At 39.2% G+C, this 23,099-nt stretch overlaps 1 protein-coding gene and 2 long non-coding RNA genes across 3 annotated transcripts in view; all 3 read left to right on the forward strand.

Annotated features, from left to right (window-relative positions):
- trpc4b (transient receptor potential cation channel, subfamily C, member 4b) overlaps nucleotides 1-23,099 on the forward strand; it is a 66,246-nt gene that overhangs the window by 23,044 nt on the left and 20,103 nt on the right. The gene's annotated exons all lie outside the window — the stretch shown is intronic.
- LOC124394552 lies at nucleotides 8,233-8,599 on the forward strand. The gene is made up of 2 exons (XR_006927517.1): nucleotides 8,233-8,382; nucleotides 8,540-8,599. It is a non-coding gene; the product is annotated as an uncharacterized LOC124394552 (long non-coding RNA).
- LOC124394553 lies at nucleotides 14,301-14,960 on the forward strand. Its single transcript, XR_006927518.1, has 2 exons — nucleotides 14,301-14,743; nucleotides 14,901-14,960. It is a non-coding gene; the product is annotated as an uncharacterized LOC124394553 (long non-coding RNA).

Genomic DNA, 23,099 nt, shown 5'->3' on the forward strand with positions numbered 1-23,099 from the left:
GGAAGACTGGGATTGCTCTGCATTCTCTGGCAGTGTTCTGCATGAAGTTCTTTAGTTCGCATTGGCATCCTTGGACTATCTTCACTGAACACTGTCTGAAAGTCCTCTTTCTCTAGTAGGCAAAAGTGGCAACAGTACCTAGCACCAAACGATTCTACAAAACCAAATATGGAATGGACACCAAGGTTGTCACCAGTAACTTGGACAATGGTTCCATAAACTGTATGATCAAATAAAGGAATCTGAATTTCATTGGTTTCCAATGTTGAGGTATCATGGACAAGCGGCTCTAGTATTTTATCAAACCCGTATATTTTGATATCTTGTGCATGAAATAAAGTGACTAAATGGATATTTAGTAAACTGGAGTTGTATTTAGGAGAAATATTTCTAAGGGTAAAATAGATAGCTCCTAACTTATGTATTCCTCGTTTTGATCTAAGGGGGTTTACACATTCAAATTCATAAAAAAAACGTTGGATCTAAACTTCATGCCTTTGTTTTGAGAAGAGTTCATGATTCTTAAAGAACTCTCCATCGTGTATGTCATAAAGAAAATCAGTTTTTTGTTGTGAACCTCTCGCCATCATATCTTTAATTTTAGGGTGCTTATAAATAGACTGTAATGTCTCTAGAATTGGGAATATATACATATTTATCCTTAACAATGGTTTGGGCAAAGGTTCCAGTTGTTCTGTTATACCTTGTAGCAAATCTTGTTCCGAGAACAAATTCAACAGGATCTATTTTTCCCCATTTCTCTGAAAAGTAATGCATTCTCTTGCTCTCAGTGTTCATTGCCACAAAAGGATTTAGCATTTTATCAAAACACTGGTCAATTTGTGACTCAATACTTTTTATGGGCTCCTCTAAAGATAAGCTGTTTTTCACAGATTCTCGAGTTTCACTATGAATGTCTCCAATCACTTCTTTTAAAGCACTAACAACATAGTTAATAGTTGTCTCTGCGACACCAGCAACTTTAAGTTCAGCTACCACTGTTGCACAACTGTCTACTATATTTGTTTTTAGGGGTACAGACTCACAGTTTGAATTTGTGTTTGGTAAATCACCTACATTCCCTAATAAAATGGAGTTGGCAGTGGATGAGCTTTCACCAAAATCGAGGCATGAACTGTCAATTGCACAACATTTGCTGAGGTGCTTTCGTAATCCAGAAAAACTATGGTAAACATGTGAACAACCTCTTTGAGCACATTTTAACTTAAGTTTTTCCCTGAACAAAGGCCATGGACTAACTTATAGTGCCTTATAAGGGAATTGGCATCGGCATGCCCCCTTTTACAAATGAAACAAATCATCTGGTTACTGGAGCATTCTAGCTCTCAACTCAGCCACTCTGGGATTCACCTTGGTGACTTCAACATCTAGATCATAAACAGTGGTTTGCAGAAAGCTATACACATTGGTCAATTGCTGACAGTATGAGGTGCCAAAGACAAAGTAAGCTTTAAAAAGCTCATCAACACAGGCCAGTGAATTAGAGGCCTTGCATGGTAGAGCATGTTGGTCAATTATAATAAACCAACTCTGGATCCTACTTTTCTTTGGTCCGACAGCAAGTAAATATGGCTGGAGACTTTCTCCAATTCCGTCCAGGTGCTCTTGGATACTGGTACCAGTCTGTGAAAGAATGAAAACATATTCGAGCCAACGTGGCCTAACTGTTAATGTCAATATGCAGCATGAATAAAGATGCATTGATGTCTTCCACTGAAGTTTCTGTACATACTTCCAAGAGATTACAATAGATTGTTACTGAGTTTGTGTGAAGTAGAAAAGAATGAAAGAATTTGGAGGACAGATGATCTTCAAGTACCTGTCTGAGAAATAAGCAAGTTCAAGGTTACACAGTAAAGGAACAGTATAAAAAGTGTCAATTGATCTGCTTTATTCACCTTGATGAATTTCACAAGACTATCACATGCTTGTATAGCTGAGACTTTTCCAAAATTTTGCGGCCTTAATTTGAAGGTGGCAAAAGGTGAACCAGAATCAGAATTGATGACATGTCGCTGTCCCAACCTGGAGACATGGAAAACAAAGTGATTTCTTTTAAAGGCCTGTAATTTTGTTTTTTAGCTAGAAGGTGTTGAACATACCATCCTACTCAGTTTCACTTGACTTAACATTACTTGGAAGATGAGCCTGTATAAATACATTAACTAGTATTACAGTATTGACTAATTATGAACAGTCTTGACTACAGGTGTACGATGTCATACAGTATGCTGACAGTATGCCAGTAAGACATAAACCATGCTTTTGTTATTCAGAGCTCCAAATTAAAACAATTTCAGATTGTAAATCTGCAACTCCTGTATGTGGCCCTTGTGCAGAAAATGGTAGATCAGGGTAGAAATGTTAGAGCAACAAGTGATTTTCATACAGTTTACCCATTACAAGTCGGTATGAAACATGCATGTCTAATGGGTAAAGTTGTGACCACATGTAAATCTTTTCCATGAATGCTTAATCGCATCTTAGTTAACTTAAGCTATAGCTTCAACTTCATTGGCTTTAGCATTTTGGATGAGGTCTTGGAGCTCACAAGTCTGTGTGAGGCCACGGCTCTGGGCAATAACCTTTGGTTTTATGTTGGCACAACACTTCTCCAACTTTGCAGAGGTTGCATCACCAAATAAAAGTCTAAAGTCTTGATCAGTCTGCCAAAGATAATAAAAGTCAGTACCACAGTAGGAACTAAGTTTGTTTACCGAACAAGTGTGTTACGGCAGAACAATAGAAATTGATTTTATCTTTATAATTCTCACATACCAAGCCTGGTATATCCTGAAATTGTGGGAAAATTGATAGAATATCAGTTGACTCTTTAGGGTCGTGAAGCAGCTTCTGTCGATAGGCCAGCGTTAACCTCATCTTTTCCTTTACCACTGCCTCGTCAGCTGTATGCTTCATCAGGGCAATTGCTTCCTGACACTGAAATTCATCGTTTAACAAACTATCTCCTTTGCAGGGATACCTTTCAGCAGTTGGCCCTCCTGAAATTGTTTAAGACAATATGAAAACCACATTTGTAATTCTTTTTATTTTTAGAGCACAACACGTTAACACCAAAGAAGATAAATGACAGAAAATAACATGGAAAACATTAATATATATCCCAGAATGACATTTAAATTTGCCAACCATTAGAGATTATGAAAAACATGTTCACATTCAAAAAGAAAAGCAATTATATTTTGTAGAGATACTATAACATATGACCTCATTCTCACTATAGAACAAATGAATACTTCAAATAAAAGACACAAATGTTAAGATGAGTAAAATAATTCAATAATGCAAACGTTGCATATTCATTTAAAAAATAAATAAATAAAATGTTAGTCAAGCCTTGCAGCCAAGCACTGATTAAACATCAAATCTTTCACCTGTTTGTGGTTGCCATGGGCGTTTTTTCCGACTCTCCGATGGTTCTTTTTGCAGAGTTTTAATTCTCCATGCCAAAAATCCACTTCCATCTTCTGCATTGTAATAATGCTCCTATGACCATAACAAACAGACCTAAAGGTTATACATTACTAGACTAAGAAAATAAATACCACTTCAATTATACTGTAAATAATATTTATTTTGCAAGATGCAGTAAATCCTCCTTCTGTAAATCAAATAGATTGAGAGGCAACAGCTACTAACATAGCCAAGTTTGCTCCTGGGGTCAGCCAAATTTGGGAAGAGAGAGATGATTCCTTTTGCATATTGTTCCTTCAAGTGTTGCGAAGGCCTTGTTCTACACACACACAAACAGAAACCAATTACAACCCATAACATCAGAAACATTAATTTACAAGGTACTGTATAAACAACCTACCCATGTTTATTTGTCAAATGTGCTACCAAGATTTTCACCATGGCACGTTGTCGGCTATCTGACAGACTTTTAGTGCAAGGGTATTCACTTGCAATCTTTTCACCTCCAGGGCTGGTCTTTAGGATATCTTCGATCATCTAAAAGAGGGGATGATATAATATTGAGCAAAGATGAGAAAATAACAACTGGCAACTGTATATAGTTCCAAATATCTTTAATTTTTAAGTAGTTCCATATAGATGTTATTCAGAGACAAGATTGGTGATCCTTACTTGAGCAACATGTTCCTCTGCTGGATATTTTTTAGGAGGACTTCTAATCAAAATTGCTGTGTCGTCAGACTCTGATGTGCCTTCGGTATCTCCAACTGAGCTTGAGCTTAAAGAATCTTCAATATAAACCATACCTATAGTCTGATTAACTGTTCATACTATTTTTATATCATGGTATACAGCTATCGAGAATTAGTACAATAGACACATTAGTTTAAAAATAGGCTGAAAATAAACACAAAAATGTATAAGCATGTAAAAAATGTTACCATCAAAACATTCTTTGCCTGGGATCAAAATTTCTAGGACACCATGGTCTGGTCGTGTCAGCAGGTATTCAAATGCTTCCTCATCAACCTCTGTCTTAGAGTCATCAAAGACTTTCACATCCACTGTAGGAAGATCATATTCCTTGCCAACTGAAGGATGACAAACCATTGCCAAATTAACAAAAACCAGCAATGCCAAAGGAAGTTAGAATTATTTTTATACCCCATAAGATACAACCATAAACTTAGTTTAATACTATTAAAATGTTTAGAAGGAAACGTATTAATGATATTAACAATGTTAACGTTTCTTCTCTTACCACATTCCAAAAACGTTTGAAACGTAATAGGTTTTGAAGAAAAAATATATTTTTTACTATCTTTGAACTTCACTCTAACAACGTTGTTGGTTTGCATCCTAAAGGAAACAAAAAGATGAACACAAGGCAATATTACTCACTGTCAGATGAAGATGACATTCAACACGAATAATTTTTTCTTCACTGGTGTGTTTTTAATTTGTAATAACTGTTCAACAGTTTATGCATGGTGCTAGCATGCATGCTAGCCGAATTCAGACCATTTTTCTCATGGATGTTTGAAAATATAATCCAAATGGCACCTCAGTGCATTCAGATGGCGATTTATTCACGATTTAGGAGCGGGTTTTGTACGAATAAAAGTGTCTATATAAAAAAGCGCAAGGTCATTGCACGGTGTTCCACAATAATGGCGCAATCGCACATGTGCTGAGGAGTATGCAAATTCAGTGTAAGCGCCCAACACTCACAAAAATAGTCTTTAATTAATGATCAAAAGCCCAACAAAGAGCTTGTGAATGAAAGGGTACAACATTCTGGATTCAGACGGCAAAAAAAATAACGAATAGCCCCTGTAAATATTGATAATACCTTACATTACCGTGATAAATTCGAGTCTGAATAGGGCTAATGCACATCAAAATGGCCTCCAGCAATCCAGTCAAGGCTCCAGTTTAACTCTTTACCGAGTCAAGTACATGTGGGGCACAACTTGATCCTCGCCACAATAATTTAGCTTTCAAACATGTAATAAACAGTTGGCAATTTCAGTGGTGTCATTTAACGTTCGTTACATTTGTAATCTATATATTAACTATTTGCTTCTAAATTAAGCAAGGTTCTCAATCGATCCGGATATTGATATGAGCTCAAAACAGAGGCTCAAAACTAAAATAAATAATTAGACTTAAAAATGTAGTTACTTACATCTAGAAGAAATGAGCCTTCTCTTCTGATTCCACAAGCTGCACCGCTGGATGACCGTGTAGTGTACCGCAAATTTATTAAACTTTGTGAGGAGACAATGGGGAGGAGTCACAGTTGTTACTCTGTAATTTTGCTCTCACTCTACTGACATATTTTACTCTGTACACTCAAAATAGAGCAAAAACAACTATTTTTGAGAAAAAAAAATTGTCTCTGGAAAAATTACTTAATTGCCATTTTTCCTGTGCATGTTCTGGCACGATCTTTTGTAGTTATGTAGGTATGTGATTTGGAGTGACTTAAACCCTGTTCACACCTAGGAGTAATCCACCATTATTGATCCAATCACAAGTAGCCGCTGAAATGTGGGGTTGTTATAACTGCTTACACCAATCTAGCAATAATGATGTATTTTTCATTCTGGGCAATGAAGACATGGATTAGGTGGCACTTGTTGTTGTTGTCTGGAAGGCACTAAGGTGATTTTGCTTTCACACTACAAATCTTAGTAGTCACAAAACTCTATCACTGCACACTTCAACAGTGATGGAAATTAATGAATGGTCAGCTGTTGCCACCAAGAAGAGGATTAGTGTCCTTATAAGTCTGGTTCCTCTCAAAGTTTCTTCCTTATGCCATCCTAGGGAATTTTTCCTTGACACAGTCACCATTTTGTTGCTCATTAGGGACAAATTATAATTATAAGGAACAAATTTATAGGCACAAAATTATACACTCTTTTATACAACTTTATATCTGCTTTATCTCTTTAAAGCTGCTTTTAAACAATTCCCATTGTGTTATAGTGCTATACAAATAAAAATGTATTGAATTGAATTGAATATAACTCTGGTTGGCGGTTTGAATGATTGGACCGCAATGCATTTATGAAGCACATCCGAGCCTTTTCACAACTAACCTTATGTTAAGATCAACCATGTTTATGTTTACTAATCTCAAGTGTGAATAGGGCTTTACTGCTTTAGTGTTAGACACGATTATCGAACCTCAAAGAAGCTTGTGCAACATTAAACAGTTTGTTTTATGCTTAAGAACAACTTTACTGGTATTAAATTCAGTGTAATGCTTGAGTTTGAGTTTTTATTGTGTTGCTAAATATCACCAGGTCAGCAATAATTTGTATGAAAGGAGCGTCTATTTAAAAAAGCTTTCATATATAATGTGAACCATTGTAATGGATCAACAATGCTTCGGTTTTACAGCTGGTGGCTTTTTGTGAAAATGAACAACAACAATGTACAGTACCAAATCATTTCAACCCAACATCTGATTGCCTCTGTCGGTTTATTAATGTGGTCATGGAAGATATGCAGGTAGTTGCTTTGAAAGAGGCAGATGTAGAGAACAAGGTGAACATTTTGTCCTTAAAGTTGTGTTAGAAGCAAGAGAAATGGGCAAGCGTAAGGATTCAAGCGAGTTTAACAAGCACCAAATTATGATTGCTGGATGACTGGGTCAGAGCATCTCCAAAACTGCAGCTCTTGTGGTGTGTTTCTGGTCTGCAGTGGTTAGTATCTATCAAAAGTGGTCCATAGAAGGAACAGCGGTGAACCGGCGACAGGGTGATGGGCAGCCGAAGCTCAATGATGCACGTTGGCAGTGAAGGCTGGTCCCTGTGTTCTGATCCAACAGATGAGCTCCTGTAGCTCAAATTGCTAAATAAGGTAATGCTATTAATACTTGACAGGTCAGGACTGTTTTGGCAGCAAAAGGGGACCAACACAATATTAGGCAGGCGGCCATTATGTTATGCCTGATTGGTGGCCATAAATATATGCCTGGTTGATGTATATTTAGCCATAGAAAGATTTTTCAATAGGAAGCATATCCAAAGTGAACACAGAAATGTGCTTTTCTAAGACAGGATGCAGGATTCAAATCTGACGTTCTCTTTACAATATTAGATCTACAATCTAATATTGATCATTCACTAGTTTTTGGTGATAACAGTAAACCTATGAACCTCTATTTTAGCCCCCATCTTGTCATTGTAATTGTTATTCTCTTGAGAAACATTCTTGGAACCATAGCTCTGTTTTATGGGGCTTGTTAGAACCCATCTCCTGCTCCATGTGTTAATTAGATTTCTGAGATTAGCAGCCCTAATAAAGTTAGCTTGAATGAGATTGTGTGGCTCATATTAGATTAAAAGAAAATCATTCTTTGCGATTCAATCAGTATCATGACATTTTTGACACCTATAACATGTCACACAACCTGGTGTAAATGTCACTGGTTTTATGCTGGACCTGGTCCTTCTTAAGACTGCAACTGATTCATCAATATGGCCTATAATCAGATGTTTTATTATTTCTTTAATACACTCTTTAAAATGTATTTATCCGTTTATTTATAAAATTGTATTAGTTTGTTGGAGCCTTATGAATGTTTGTCAGAATATTGTCAAAATTGCACCAGAAGATGTTATTCTTGTATGAGAACACAATCCTACAGTGTGACATGCAATATCAGACAGATCCGAAGTTGCACAAACATTCTATACACATGCTTATTGGTACATTTCCAGTTTTCATTTGAAAAACTTTATATCGATTCATTCACTGTGTTGCCATTAAGGCAAAATGTTAAGGACTTTTATTTTGATACGATGTAGACCTGGAGTTCGGGGTTAGAGGTTATTTCCTGTATAGAAGAAAGGAAGCTGACAGTATGTGTGCACTTGTAATCCATCTGTTGTTAGCACTAGAAGCAATGTCGTAAGTACAAAATTCATTATGTTAATAAGTTAATGTTACAATACTGTTTAAAAAGAAAAGACCAAACATAGTTACAGTGTTTATTTACATGTAGATACAGGTATATTTCATTAGACAAGATTTGTTAAAACATTCGAACTTTTTTCCTTTGTTACAGTTTTCACTCTGTCATGTAAGATGATGTTGAAAGCCACAGTAAACAGCAAGAAATCGCTCACTACGACTTGTCGTCATTTTGCATCAGAGTTAGCTGGCTGTATAGCTACAGTTGCTACACTGCAGTGAGGACAGCACAGTGAAAAGACAGAGAAGTTAGTGTTGAACATCGTGACAAGATGGAAGGAAAACGTGCTAAGTCTTCTGTAGCAAGTGGAAGTTCTCACTCATCTGCGTCATCAAGCCGTGCAGTAATCCGTGCACGGGCTAAAGCAGCAGCTGCTAAAGTACGTGCTGAATATGCAGAAAGAGAGGCTAAAGCTAAAATAGAAAAGGCAGCTAAAGAAGCTGAATCACAGTTGGAGAAAGTAAAAAGAGAGACTGAGCTTGAGACACTAGCCATGTGTCGTGAAGCAGCGGCTGCTGAGGCTGAAGCAGCCGTTTGGGAATCGGCTGAGACAGTTGCGAAGTGTATTCTGTTGGATGCAACGAGCGCTTCAGGAGAAGATAAAATGGAGCGGACAAGCGAATCGTCCAAACTCATTTTGGCCCCACTAGCTCCACAAAGGGAGCAGCTACGAAGGCTTGCTCACAGGCTTTTCAGCCTGCTGCGGATGGCACTCTCATTTTCAGTCCGAACAATCCCTTCTCTCCATACCCGCAGGTCCATGTTCCTTTACATGAGCCACGACAGGTTAATAACATAGGAAATGTGAATATATCAGAGGATGTTCTAGACGATACTTATGTTCCACCAGCAGTCAAACTGTCATACGGTGAGACTTTAACTGACAGAGAGGATGCTCAGGTCGATTCAAAGAAGTTTCATACTGACTTGAATATTTCTGCTCTGTGCTATTACCCCCAACTAAAACCCGACCAGGGCGTGTCTGCAACTGAACATCTTGCGCAATATTTAGCTCGACGTGACCTGGTGAGCGCAAGCTTGTATGAGTTTGACGATAAACCGGAAAATTATCGTGCTTGGCAGTCTTCATATAAAATGCTACACAAGGGCTGGCTCTCACTGCGACTGAGGAGCTAGACTTAATGACTCGATGGCTTGGCAAAGAATCCAGCAACCAAGTGAAACGCCTGCGTTCAGTGCATGTAGCAAGTCCAGACATAGCACTCAGAAAAGCCTGGGAACGTCTTCAGGAATGCTACGCAGCACCAGAGGTAGTTGAAAAAGCCCTCTTCACTCGACTCGATAAGTTCCCTAAAGTTTCGCAAAGGAAAATCTGAAGTTAAGGGAGCTAGCAGATCTGCTGATGGAAGTGCAGTGTGCTAAGGAAGACGGCTACTTTCCAGGTTTGTCCTACCTTGATACTGCACGAGGCATTGAACCTATAGTGGCCAAACTGCCTTATGGACTTCAAGAAAAATGGATCTCTGGGTTCAAAGTATAAAGAAGAAAATGGAGGACGGTTTCCACCATTTGAATTCTTTACCAGATTCATCTGCTATGAGGCAAAGAAAAGGAATGATCCCAGTTTTGCCTTTTTAAATGCTAGTGGATCTTCTGTAAAGGTTGAAAGTCCCTATCTTAAAAGCACCAAGAACCCCATTGCAGTTCATAAGACCAATTTCTCCCCAGCAGAGTCAAGCACTTCCAGTGATCCAAATAAGAGCTGCCCAATACATGCAAAGCCACATCCACTGAAGAAGTGCAAAGCCTTTAGAGCAAAAGACCTTCAAGACAGGAAAGCCTTTCTGAAAGAGAGAGGATTCTGCTTTAAGTGCTGTGGCTCAAATAGTCATGTGGCGAAGGACTGCACTGCAGTAGTGAAATGTTCTGAGTGTGACAGCACCAATCATGTCTCCGCTATGCATCCGGGCCCTCCACCGCAGACCACAGCTCCTGTAACCTCATCGCAGAATGGCGGGAGGAGAAGAGGGTAACAACAGTAGGGAAGTCGTCAGTTCAAGCTGTACTGAAGTATGTGGTGCAGGACAAGTTGGGAGGTCATGTTCCAAGATATGCCTAGCAAAGGTGTATCACAAGGGCTCTCCAGATAAAGCCATCAAGGCATATATCGTTTTAGATGACCAAAGCAACCGGTCATTGGCGACGTCTAGTTTCTTTGACCTTTTCAACGCTTCAGAGTAAGCCATATCCTTACTTATTGAGAACGTGTTCCGCACAGAGGAAACATTTGGCAGAAGGGCTGAAGATTTTATGGTCAAAGCACTTGATGGGAAAGTGACAATCCTCTCCCCACTTATTGAATGTAATGACTTACCTGACAACCGGGCTGAAATTCCCACGCTGAACGCCGCTCTTCATCAACCTCACCTCGTCAAAGTAGCAGAACACATTCCCGAGTTGGACCCCACTGCGGAGATCCTCCTGCTGCTTGGTAGAGACGTAATTAGAGTGCACAAGGTAAGGGAACAAGTAAATGGCCCTCCCAACGCCCCTTTGCTCAACGTCTTGACCTAGGTTGGGTGTTGATTGGAGAGGTCTGCCTAGGAAATGCGCACAAGCCAAATGTCAGCACTTACAGGACAACAGTGCATGATTGTCAACGGCCCTCGCTCCTCCAACCATGCACAAGTTTTATGCATGTCAGTGATGAACTTCATGGCAAAGAGCCCAGGAAGAGTGTCTTAGGGCTCAGCAGGGCTAAAGAAGACAGGCTGGGTAAAAATGTATTTGACCGCACCGAACAGGACAACAAGCTGGCACCATCAATTGAGGATGAGACTTTCTTGAACATAATGGACAAAGAAGTCTACAGAAATGATTCAAACAATTGGGTCGCTCCACTACCGTTCAGGCAGCCTAGAGAACGGTTGCCCAACAACCGCAGCCAAGCACTCAAACGATTCGAATCACTTCAATGCAATTTGAGAAGAAAGCCGGAGATGGAACAGCAATATGTGGCATTCATGGGAAAACTGCTGGAAAATGATCATGCTGAGGTGGCACCAGGACTAAGGGAAGACGAAGAGTGTTGGTACTTACCAAGCTTTGCAGTATTTCACCCACAAAAACCAGGTCAAATCAGGGTGGTGTTTGATTCGAGTGCCCAACACTCCGGAATCTCCTTAAATAATGTCCTATTGACTGGCCCTGATCTTAACAACTCCCTTCTGGGAGTACTCATGCGGTTCGAAGGAAAAGGTGGCTGTTATGGCAGACATACAGCAGATGTTTTACTGCTTCCTCGTAGAAGAAAAACACAGGAACTATTTGAGATTTTTATGGTTCAAGAACAATGATGTAACAAGTGAAGTCGTAGACTACAGGATGAAGGTCCACGTGTTCGGGAACAGCCCGTCTCCAGCAGTGGCAATTTATGGGCTTAGAAGGGCTGTCAGAAAGGGTGCACAAAGATATGGACAAGACACAGTCAACTTTGTTGAACGTCACTTTTATGTTGATGACGGTCTTTGTTCTGTCCCTACTGATGCTGAAGCCATTGACTTGTTGCGTAGGACTCAGGCTTCACTTGCTGAGTCGAACCTCAGGCTCCACAAGTTTGCATCAAATAGTCCGGCAGTCTTGGCAGCTTTCCCAAGTGAGGACTGTGTGGCAGCTGGAAAAGAGGTAGACCTCTGTGGGAAGGAGTCACCCATCCAACGCAGCTTAGGCCTCCTGTGGGAGGTAGCTACGGACACATTCACCTTTTCTGTGTCAGTTGATGTAAAACCGTTTACCCGTCGTGGAGTTCTCTCCATGGTGAACAGTGTTTTTGATCCCTTGGGTTTTTTGGCTCCTGTTGTAATCCAAGGCAGAGCCCTTCTCAGAGAGCTGAATTCTGAGGCTTCAGAGTGGGACACTCCGTTACCTGAAGAGAAATTAGGCAAGTGGGAGGCTTGGCGAAACTCACTTCAAGAGTTGAAGCACTTCCATATTTCAAGGATGTACACAGGCCTCTCTCTAACCAAGGCCGAACGCATAGAACTCTGTGTGTTCTGTGATGCTTCTACTATGGCCATTGGGGCTGTAGCCTATTTGAAGACCATCCAAGAAGACATTGTTGACATTGGATTTGTCATGGGGAAGTCTAAACTTGCTCCTCAATCAGAGCCAACCATACCGAGACTTGAACTATGTGCTGCGGTTTTGGCTGTGGAAGTGGCTGAACTGATTCAGGATGAACTGGACTTGAAGCTAGATTCCATTAAGTTTTACACTGATAGCAGAGTGGTCCTTGGATACATTCATAACCAATCCAGACGGTTTTATGTATATGTCCACAATCGAGTCCAGCGATTCGCCAGACCACAAATCCTGAACAGTGGCAATACGTACGCACAGAGGACAATCCAGCTGACATTGCGTCAAGGTCTGTTCCAGCATCACGTCTCACACAAACAATGTGGTTCAGTGGACCTACCTTTTTGCGTAAGCTTTCCAGTCAACCAGAGCCTACTCAGTCATTCAGTTTAGTCTCACCAGAATTGGATGCGGAGATTCGTCCGGATGTGAAGAGTTATGCCACCCAGCTACAAAAGAAAGGTCTCAGCATAGAGCGTTTTGAGAGGTTCTCCACCTTTAACACTCTCCAGCGAGCTGTGGCATTCTTAATTCATGTTGCAAGATCTTACAAGTCCCCTAACATGATGGACAAGTGTAGAGGATGGCATAAATGTGAGCTGCCTCGCTCTCCGGATGAGCTTTCCCAAGCCAGAGAAGTCATCATTAGAGCCGTTCAGAGAAAAGCATTTGGAAAGGAATTTGAAACTCTAGAAAGAGACAAGCCAATTCCTATAAACAGCTGTCTACGTCGTCTCAACCCTATCTTGCAGAATGACCTCATCTGTATCGGAGGCCGCCTGAAAACGCAGACGAGAGGTTGACCAAAAGAACCCTGTAATTCTCCCAAAGGACAACCATGTTTCCTTGCTGCTCATCAGACATCATCATACCCAAGTAAAACATCAGGGTCGCCATTTAACAGAAGGCGCTGTGAGAGCTGCAGGACTCTGGATTTTGGGAGGTAAAAGGCTCATTAACTCAACTCTTCACAAATGCGTGACCTGTCGAGACTCAGAGGACGGATGCAGGAGCAACTAATGGCAGATTTGCCACGGGCGTCTCAAGGCCTGCCCTCCCTTCACGTATGTGGGGCTAGATGTCTTCGGACCATGGCACATCACTACCAGACGTACAAGAGGAGTTCAGCCTGAGAGCAAGAGGTGGGCCATATTATTCTGTTGTATGAGCTCCAGGGCGGTTCACATTGAGGTGATTGCCTCAATGGACACTTCAAGCTGTATCAATGCCTTAAGGCGTTTCTTCGCCATAAGAGGACCAGCCAAACAACTACGGTCAGATTGTGGCACGAATTTCATAGGGGCCTGCAGAGAACTCGGGATGAGCGCAGACCAACCAGACACCGCTGTACAGAGGTACCTACACCAGCAAGGATGCTCCTGGGTGTTTAACCCACCACATGCTTCGCACATGGGTGGTTCATGGGAACGCCTCATTGGAGTGGCTCAAGGATCCTGGAGTCAATGCTTCTTGAAAATGGCACTCGCCTGACCCATGAAGTCTTGTGCACACTAATGGCGGAGGTGGCAGCAATTATGAATGCAAGGCCTCTGGTTCCAGTTTCAAATGATCCAGAGGATCCATTCATTCTCACACCATCTATGTTGTTAACTCAGAAAGTCAGTACTCCACCTCCTCCAGGAGACTTTACGGACAGAGACCTCCTAACTAAGCAGTGGAGACAAGTACAAGCCTTGTCAAACATGTTCTGGCGCCGTTGGAGACAAGTGTACTTGTCAACTTTACAAGGCGGAAGAAATGGACCAAGTCCCACCAAAATCTGCAAGAAGGAGATGTCGTCCTCCTCAAGGACAACCTAGTTGTCCGCAACAACTGGCCTATGGCGATAATCACAAAGGCTATTCCTGGAGAAGACGGGAAAGTCCGTAAGGTGGAATTGAAGACCACAGATCAAGGACATTCAAAAAAGTACCTTAGACCAGTGACAGAACTTGTTTTGCTTCTGAGTAAAGAATGATGTTCATATGTTTAGTTAATACATAATTTGTTAAGTGTAGTGACCTCACAGATGCCAGGCGGGGAGTGTGTTGCCATTAAGGCAAAATGTTAAGGACTTTTATTTTGATACGATGTAGACCTGGAGTTCGGGGTTAGAGGTTATTTCCTGTATAGAAGAAAGGAAGCTGACAGTATGTGTGCACTTGTAATCCATCTGTTGTTAGCACTAGAAGCAATGTCGTAAGTACAAAATTCATTATGTTAATAAGTTAATGTTACAATACTGTTTAAAAAGAAAAGACCAAACATAGTTACAGTGTTTATTTACATGTAGATACAGGTATATTTCATTAGACAAGATTTGTTAAAACATTCGAACTTTTTTCCTTTGTTACAGTTTTCACTCTGTCATGTAAGATGATGTTGAAAGCCACAGTAAACAGCAAGAAATCGCTCACTACGACTTGTCGTCATTTTGCATCAGAGTTAGCTGGCTGTATAGCTACAGTTGCTACACTGCAGTGAGGACAGCACATTCACCATAGTCTCTCATTTAGAATGAGTGAAACAACTGTAAACCAAATCACATCTGTGTTGTTCAAAAGGCTTTTTATAAATGTTTCTGTAGATTTGTGCACGGTATAAGGAAGAGACGGGTTTGAATGCAGGTTGGTCAATAAATCCAAATTAAACAATAAATATGTTAATGCATGCAGTTTGTTCATTCAGCAGAGTAATGATGTTTTACTTGCTTGTCAGAGCTGTATGTATATTTTTCCTGTGAAGGTGCTTTTAATTATGGTTGAGAGAAAACAAAAAACGCTTAAAGTAGTCCATAATTCTAGATGCAAAACACACTATATGTACAATATTATTGGAAAACCGAACTTTTCCAGCCATAAGAATTTTGTCCCAAATTTGCTCCTGAAATTGTGTATAAGGTATACTGTATATGTCCTGGGTTGATGTTCACCTAGACTTGGAGTGTACTTGTAGAGATTTGTGCTCATTCATCCACAAGGGTGTTAGTAAAGGCAGGTACTGATGTAGGTGAGGATTCCTGGGGTGCAGTCAGCATCCCAATTCATCCCAAATGTGTTCAGTAGGGTTGAGGTCTGAGCTCTATAGCAGGCCACTCAAGATCTTCCTCTCCAAACCATTTAAAGCATATCCTCATAGATCTAGCTTTGTGTAAAGGAACATTGTCATGCTGGTTTGGGTGTCTTAGTTTAAGTGAAGAGAAAATCTAATGCATGCTGTGGTAACAGTTTGGGGAAGAACCACTTATGGCTGGAAAAACCAGCTGTCCCAATACAGGTAGCCCCTGACTTACAAATTTAATAGGGATCGGAAAAGTGTTTGTCAGTCGGTTAACCCTAAATCGGGAAGAGGGAGACTTATGTGTCTCGGCCCCACAATGCACGCCTGGCCAGGCGTTCTTTTTATTCTCCCTTTGTTTGCGGCATTGTCAAATCTCAATAGGGTGCAGATTTTTTTTTTTTTGGTGGTCGTTAATGCACCACAGATAAATTGATTAAACAGACCATTTATGTAACCCAACTATTCAGTGTTTGGTATTCATTGTGCACTGTCTTGACTTTTGCTTCCTGACTACAGAGGGATTTTTGTTCACTGAAATAACAGAATCAGTAGTTTCAAAGCGGTAAAAAACTGTAAACATAATTTGGTTTTCTTTTAGGAATAATGTTAGCCTTTAATGTAATATAGGGTTTGTTGCGTTGTTTGTAAAAGTTACAAAATTAGCTGTTTTTTTTGTTTTGTTTTGATGTCGTGTCTCATTTATTACCATTTGAATTAGTAAAATGGAATCTTAAATATTTAATATATCTGTAGTTGAAATAAAGAAATTCTTAGAGATTAACAGACATTTAGGTAAATATGAATTTCTTTGTATTTAAATCAATAAAGGCATAACATTATAACATTATAAGTGTTGAAGTGAACAACACTGATTATCTCTTCATCATGGCACCTGTTAGTGGGTGGGAAATATTAGGCAGCAAGTGAACATTTTCTCCTCAAAGTTGACGTGTTAGAAACAGAAGAAATGGGCAAACCCAAGGATTCGAGCGAGTTTAACAAGCGCCAAATTGTGATGTCTAGACGACTGGATCAGTGCTCCGAAACTATCAAAAGTGGTCCAAGAAAGGAACAGTGATAAACCTGCATCAGGGTCATGGACGGACAAGGCTCATTTATGCACGTGTGGAGTGAAGTCTAGCCCGTGTGGTCCGATCAAACAGACAAGCTTCTGTAGCTCAAATTGCTGAAGAGGTTCATGCTGGTATTGACCAACACAATATTTGGCAGGTGGTCATGATGTTATGAGTAATCAGTGGCCAGAAAGCTATGCCTGATCGGTGTATATATACTGTTGATACATACGAATTGACTGTAAATGACTATGAGCGTTCAAATGAACTGATTTATACAAAGCTCACGGAAAAAAAAGACTGACGAAAGAGTGTCGTATTTTCCAGTATTGCGGCTCAGCCATTGCTACTGTCATCTACTATATACATAAACTGACTATTTTTTGTTCATACAGTGCCATTACTTTTGCTCTAATGCAATGATTATTTTTTTGTCTCCAGTTATGATTAATTTCTTTCAAGTTATTAATTTGAAACCCACGAGTTTCACACAAAAATGTGTCATCTGTATATAAAATTGAGTTTTTTGTCGTAAACCATCTTCCTGTCAGCCGGTCCTTGTATCAAACCTTCCCATATTCAGCCCTTTCATCCATCCTTCTATTCAACCATTCCTCCATCCATCAGTGCATCCATCATTCAATAATCTATCAGCCCTTCCCTTTCTGTCCTTTCTTGCTTCTCTCATTCGTTCCCTCCTTCGTTCATTCCTTCATTTTTCATCAAATGTTTGTGTTCAAGATTTTTTTTAAATTCAGAAACTCCCATAGGAAAGAAAGGTTTTTTCTAATGAGCCCAATTTCCATAAGTTATTGTTTAAATGATTATTAATTACCCAAGGTTCAGTACAATGGTTTTAAAAGATTTGTCTAATGGTTTCAAAGAGCTCTTGGCTGAGAAGGAGATTATGATTATGAATATTTTTTTATCCCTTATTACACTTTCAAATCCATCACTCAGTAATAAAGAACCCTTACACTGTGCACCAGTCTCGCTTTTGTTGATAGACACTTGATGAAATTACATTCTAGACCAAAAACCCCCCACAAACCCACATCCGTGTACTCTCTCTGAGGAAGTAGCAGAGATGACGTAAGGAAATGTTTATTTCCGAATCGGTCCCATGAGTCCAGGCCCACGTCATCTAGCAGTAATCAGAGCTGATGAAGAACACTTAAAAGTGTGTTAGCTTTGACCCCATTACTTAGAGAACAACTGGCTCAGGTCTAACGAGGAATCATTCGATGTAATTTACTTAGACTCCAATTCACTTCTTCTCGGCTGAGCAGCAGCTCAGTTAATGACTAGAGACAAATCTCAGTGGAAACATTGAGAATAAAGACACCCAGAATGAATTACATTTTTTTAAAGATTAAGCTTAGTTTCGGAGGTAAAAAGCCCTGCGGTTTCTTTTTCAGCGGCGCATTTAATGCACTCACTCCTTTAAAATGTCATTTGAAGGTGGACGTGAGAGGGCAAGGCGACTCCGGCAGAATGTCAGCCGTGATCGCGGCGGCTCAGCAGGGTTGAAGGGTAAAATGAATCAGAGCAGGACTGCAGCAGACAGACAGACCTCCTGCCTACTCGTCCATTACCACTTCATCACTCAGCTTATCTAACATTATTATGCACAGGCCATGCTGTTCCTGAACAATCATGTTTAAGAAAGAAAACAATTTAACCACATGAGATATCCATTGTTTTTACAGATGTGAGCCAAGCAGCAATAAGAAATATGGCATGTGCATTTCGGTGTGTTCACGTGTCTATTTTCGTCAGTCCGAATGAATTTGATCTGACTCCTGATTCCAAAAATGTTTTAACGAACACTGAAGATTGCAATCGGAATCAAATATTTGTTAACGCAAGCGTGGAGTGTCAGTGCATGCGTGCAAGTGTAGGTGTATTTTTCAATCAGATGATTTTAGGTCACTAACACGAAATTCTATTCGGATCGGGTTTAATCAGATCGCTCCAGGTGTTTACAGATCGCTTTAGGTGTTTACATAACTTTTTTTACTCCTGTAAATACCAGATTACAGGCAGTCCCTGAGTTACAATGGTTCTACTTACGATTTTGTTGAACAACAAAATTTTCTTTTAAATACTTTTGCACGCCATTGTCATTTTTGTAGGATACACTGGGATGCTGCCAGGATATATGCATCTCCCCCATTGTGAGATGCCTTACTCTCGCTAGTGGTTAACAGAGTTGAGTGTAAAGTTTATACATTTTGGTACTACAAATTGCTCTGATTTGCTAAATTATGTACTGTAATTTGTTAAACAACAATTACAGTATACTATACTACTATACTGATCACCATTCTTCAATATTCCTGGGTAGAATAGGCCATGTCTCTACCTTACGACTGGGTTACGATGGATATCTCAACACATCTCTATTGTATCGCAACATGTCTCTATTAAGACGGGGACTATCTCTATTTGGTTGCATGTCAACGTACCTATTGAGGCAGAAGTCTTGACTAAGGCATCACCTTCATTTTTTATTACTTACCACAGTCTGTTTTTTTTTTTTGGGTTCGCAAAACTATGTCTGATATTACATTTCCATTTCATTACATTTACGCCCTTATCCAGAGCAACATAAAAAAGTGCTTTGAGTTTCTTTTCAGTAAATAAATCTACACTGGCTCACTAGGTTCTGACTTAGGATACCATCAGCCTAAAACTCTGTTGAGAAGAATTAGGGCACAGGTTTTTTTTAAACAAAGATAAAACAAGCAGAAAAAGTGCTAGTTTAGGTGATATTTTTCACAAAATTTAAAGGGACATTAATTGGTGTCTTTTGTTCTCAATGCTAAAAGGAAAGTTTTTCAATGGTTCAGACTAACCTCACATAAGCAAGAGTGCAGTAATGCTGTATACTGGAAACAATGTGATTTGGCATAGACACGAGGCCTGGAGCGTTTTTATTGAATGTGCTTCCAGTAAAATCAGCATCCCTTCTTCCTTTTCATCTTCATCTTTATTTGTGGTGTATAATTACTCTTTAGAGTACATACTGCATCATTTACACCACACGGCACATTCGAAAAGCCACTAGCATTGTAGCTGACCATACACACCTCACACCCGCTATTTACCTGCCTGCCACCTGGAAGGGGTACTAAAGCATCAAGCCTTTTAACTTCCCAGTACAATGGGACTGAACTGACACACCACAACCACACAGTAGAAATAACTGCTGTTGAACCACCAAAGTTTACATGTGCAAGATTTATTATTATATGGACAATTTATTGATTATATCCTTTGCAATTGTTGCTTGTCAGACTGTACAAACATGATCCCCATGTCACACTGTAGGATGTCAGTTGTCATAATGTCAGACTGTATGACAGAACACGAGGAAAAACACTCCGAAGTTTTACAACGTTAATCTGTCTACTGGTTCTTGGTTTGATAATCATTGTAGGAGAAGTCACACTGCAGGAAAGAGTCTGTAATCTTTTAATACTTTCAGTATTCATCAGAGAAAGACTACAGTTTTTAGCCTAGGATTATAGGAATTTTTTAGGATTTTCAAAAATGTTCTCATATTACTAAATCGTAGCCAAAATCGCACACAGAGCACCTGACTTAAGACACGTTTACTGCACTGTCACTGAGTTTATTGTCTCATTGTGTGCTGCCTTTTAACTTAATTTTTATGTGTACACATGCATTTTATTTAGTATACTATAATGTTTTGTGTACTATTTTAAGTTTTGTTATCTTGTATTCATTTATGTTATTTCATGTAACACTTTGGTCCTGGAGGAACATTTATCTTTTCACTGTGTATTGATTTGTATTTGGCTGAAATGACAATAAAAATCACCTGACATCTGGTGAACTTTAATTCCTGAAAATAAATGCTTGCCATGTCCACTGAAGTGTTCATAAGCACTACTGAGGAAACTCTTCTTTGGTGTTGAGGACCATCTGGAGAACTTGCCACCATCCAAAAAGTAAATTATTATAATGATACTCAATTATAGCCATTTTATTTTCATGCCATTTATCCTTGTACCCAAGCATGTTATGCAGTGTATTTGTGTTTTAACCATTTCATTCAAAAGTAGACATTTCAGTGTTTGTATAGACATATAACTTATGTCTGTGCAACAATTATACATTAAGCTTCAGGTTTCATTTTTGTTATGTGCTCCTGATAAAAGTCCACAGAGATAAAGGAAGTAGAAACTGCATTCTGTATGTTTTTCGTAATTTATCCGGTGCAATTTAGAATGATGTAATTTTCTTGCTCAGTAGTTAAGGCTCTCGGTTACTTCTTGATAAGTTTAGCAGTCAAGCTTCAGTATCACCAAGCTGCCACTGTTGAGTCTTTGAGGGCCATTGAGCGAATCCCTTAATTTTTTCTGCTCCAGGGCCGCTGTATCACGACTGACCCTGCACTCTGATTCTGGCTTCCTAACAAACTAAACTGAGATATTTAAAGAAAGAAATTTACTGTGCTGTAATATTATTGTGACAAGTAAAAGCCTCTTTCTTATCAGACAAGGAACTAGGTACAGGGCTAGTCCTAAGACCCTAGCTCAGAAAGGAAAGAATCTATAAAGACTTTAACAGATTTAATCAAACTGTGTGTTCATTTTCATTAAAATTTAATCGGCCACAGTTTTGGATTACATTTCCTCAAATTTGACCAGAATTCCTCATCTGTTCAGAGTTATGGCACTAATCAAATTCGGTAACATCGATCAAGTGTGTGAAAGAAAACAAAGCCAAAAGGCAATCACTTAATGGTATTTTTGTAAATGAGGGATTTTATGTAAATTGATTTTTTTCACTTCTAAACTTTGGAACATACAATTGTACAGGTTTATTAACAGGTGTATCATTCATATTCCAATTAATTTCCATTATGACCATTATCAGTGTTGGGCAACATTACTTTTAAAAGTAATGCATTACAATATTGAGTTACTCCCCAAAAAAGTAACTAATTACGTTACTTAGTTACTTTTTATGGAAAGTAACGCGTTATATTACTTTTGCGTTACTTTTGCGTTACTTGTATCTCTTTCACGCCTTACAGGTGTAACAGGTGTAATATAGATAATTGCCATTAAGAAATAAGTTATATTAGGGCAAAAGACATGTGGACTGCACACCGGTGATGTGGAGGGAGAACATACCTTTCGCTGTCATCTTACAAAACTTGTAACGTGCAATATCAGTGACCGTGGCAGTTTATCTTCCCACAAAGAGCAAATGAGCTGTGAATTTGCTCTCTTTCTCCGCTGTGATGGCATCGTACATGTGTCTCCCACGGAAAACTTTTATTCTGAGCAGTCCAAAGATCTGCAGTGGTGGAAAGTCGGCAAATGTTTTCTATATTTCTGTCTCCATTTTCATATATGCAACATTGCATAATGTTGCATATATTCAACATTTTACACACACACACACACACACACACACACACACACACACACACACACACACACACACACACACACACACACATCTGTAGTGCTGTGCTTTGCATGCAGATGTTTTTTTTTTTGAAGTGGTATTTTTTGCAGTTGACAAGAGCTTTTCACCAACACATAATCTAGACTTAACCATTATTCCTTTCTCCTTTTCCTCCACTATTTCAAAATAATAAGAATACTTCCATCACAGTAATGTAATTCTCTGGTTTGCCATCTCCGCTTCTGACCAGCTTCTGTTCTAGCGGCTCGCATGTATGAGTGCGCGATTCTACGTGACTACGTTCATTTTAAATCATACATTTTTTTATGCAAAATAATTTAACTGAAAAGTAACTCGCATTACTTTTTAAAAAGTAACTCAGATATTAATGTGTAAATTTATAAAGTAACGCGCTACTTTACTCGTTACTCCAGAAAAGTAATATTATTACGTAACGCACGTTACTTGTAACGCGTTACCCCCAACACTGACCATTATCTTTTCTAAAAAGCAGAAAAGGCCAGTTTTTAGATGTCCATCTGTATCATCATTACAAAACACAATGCTATGACTAAACCATAGATGCCCTAGTAGTACGCTTGCTAGTAGTATGCGTTTTTTTTGGTTCTTACTGCTGCTTTCGGTTTGCTACATGCTATGTATATTATTATTAAGTAATATTAATGTGATATTATGGTTATTTAGCTCATGCATTGCTACATCAGCACTGTGACGTTTTTAAAAGACTGACACTTAAATAAAAACTTTACACAGATAAAAGTATAATTACAATTCAAAAAAAGATCAAGCTTTCAAAGTAGAAATTCAAATTCATCACAAACTCAAGTTAAAAAAATTACATTTGAAAAGATTCTTAAAAGAAAATGTGGTTTGCCTGCTAATTACGCACACTATAGCACCTTAGAATGTAACCCATGAAAGAAGCACTAATATAAAAAACTGATTTAGTAAAG

The sequence above is a fragment of the Silurus meridionalis genome, chromosome 12, assembly GCF_014805685.1.
Source record: "Silurus meridionalis isolate SWU-2019-XX chromosome 12, ASM1480568v1, whole genome shotgun sequence".
NCBI classification, from domain to species: domain Eukaryota; kingdom Metazoa; phylum Chordata; class Actinopteri; order Siluriformes; family Siluridae; genus Silurus; species Silurus meridionalis.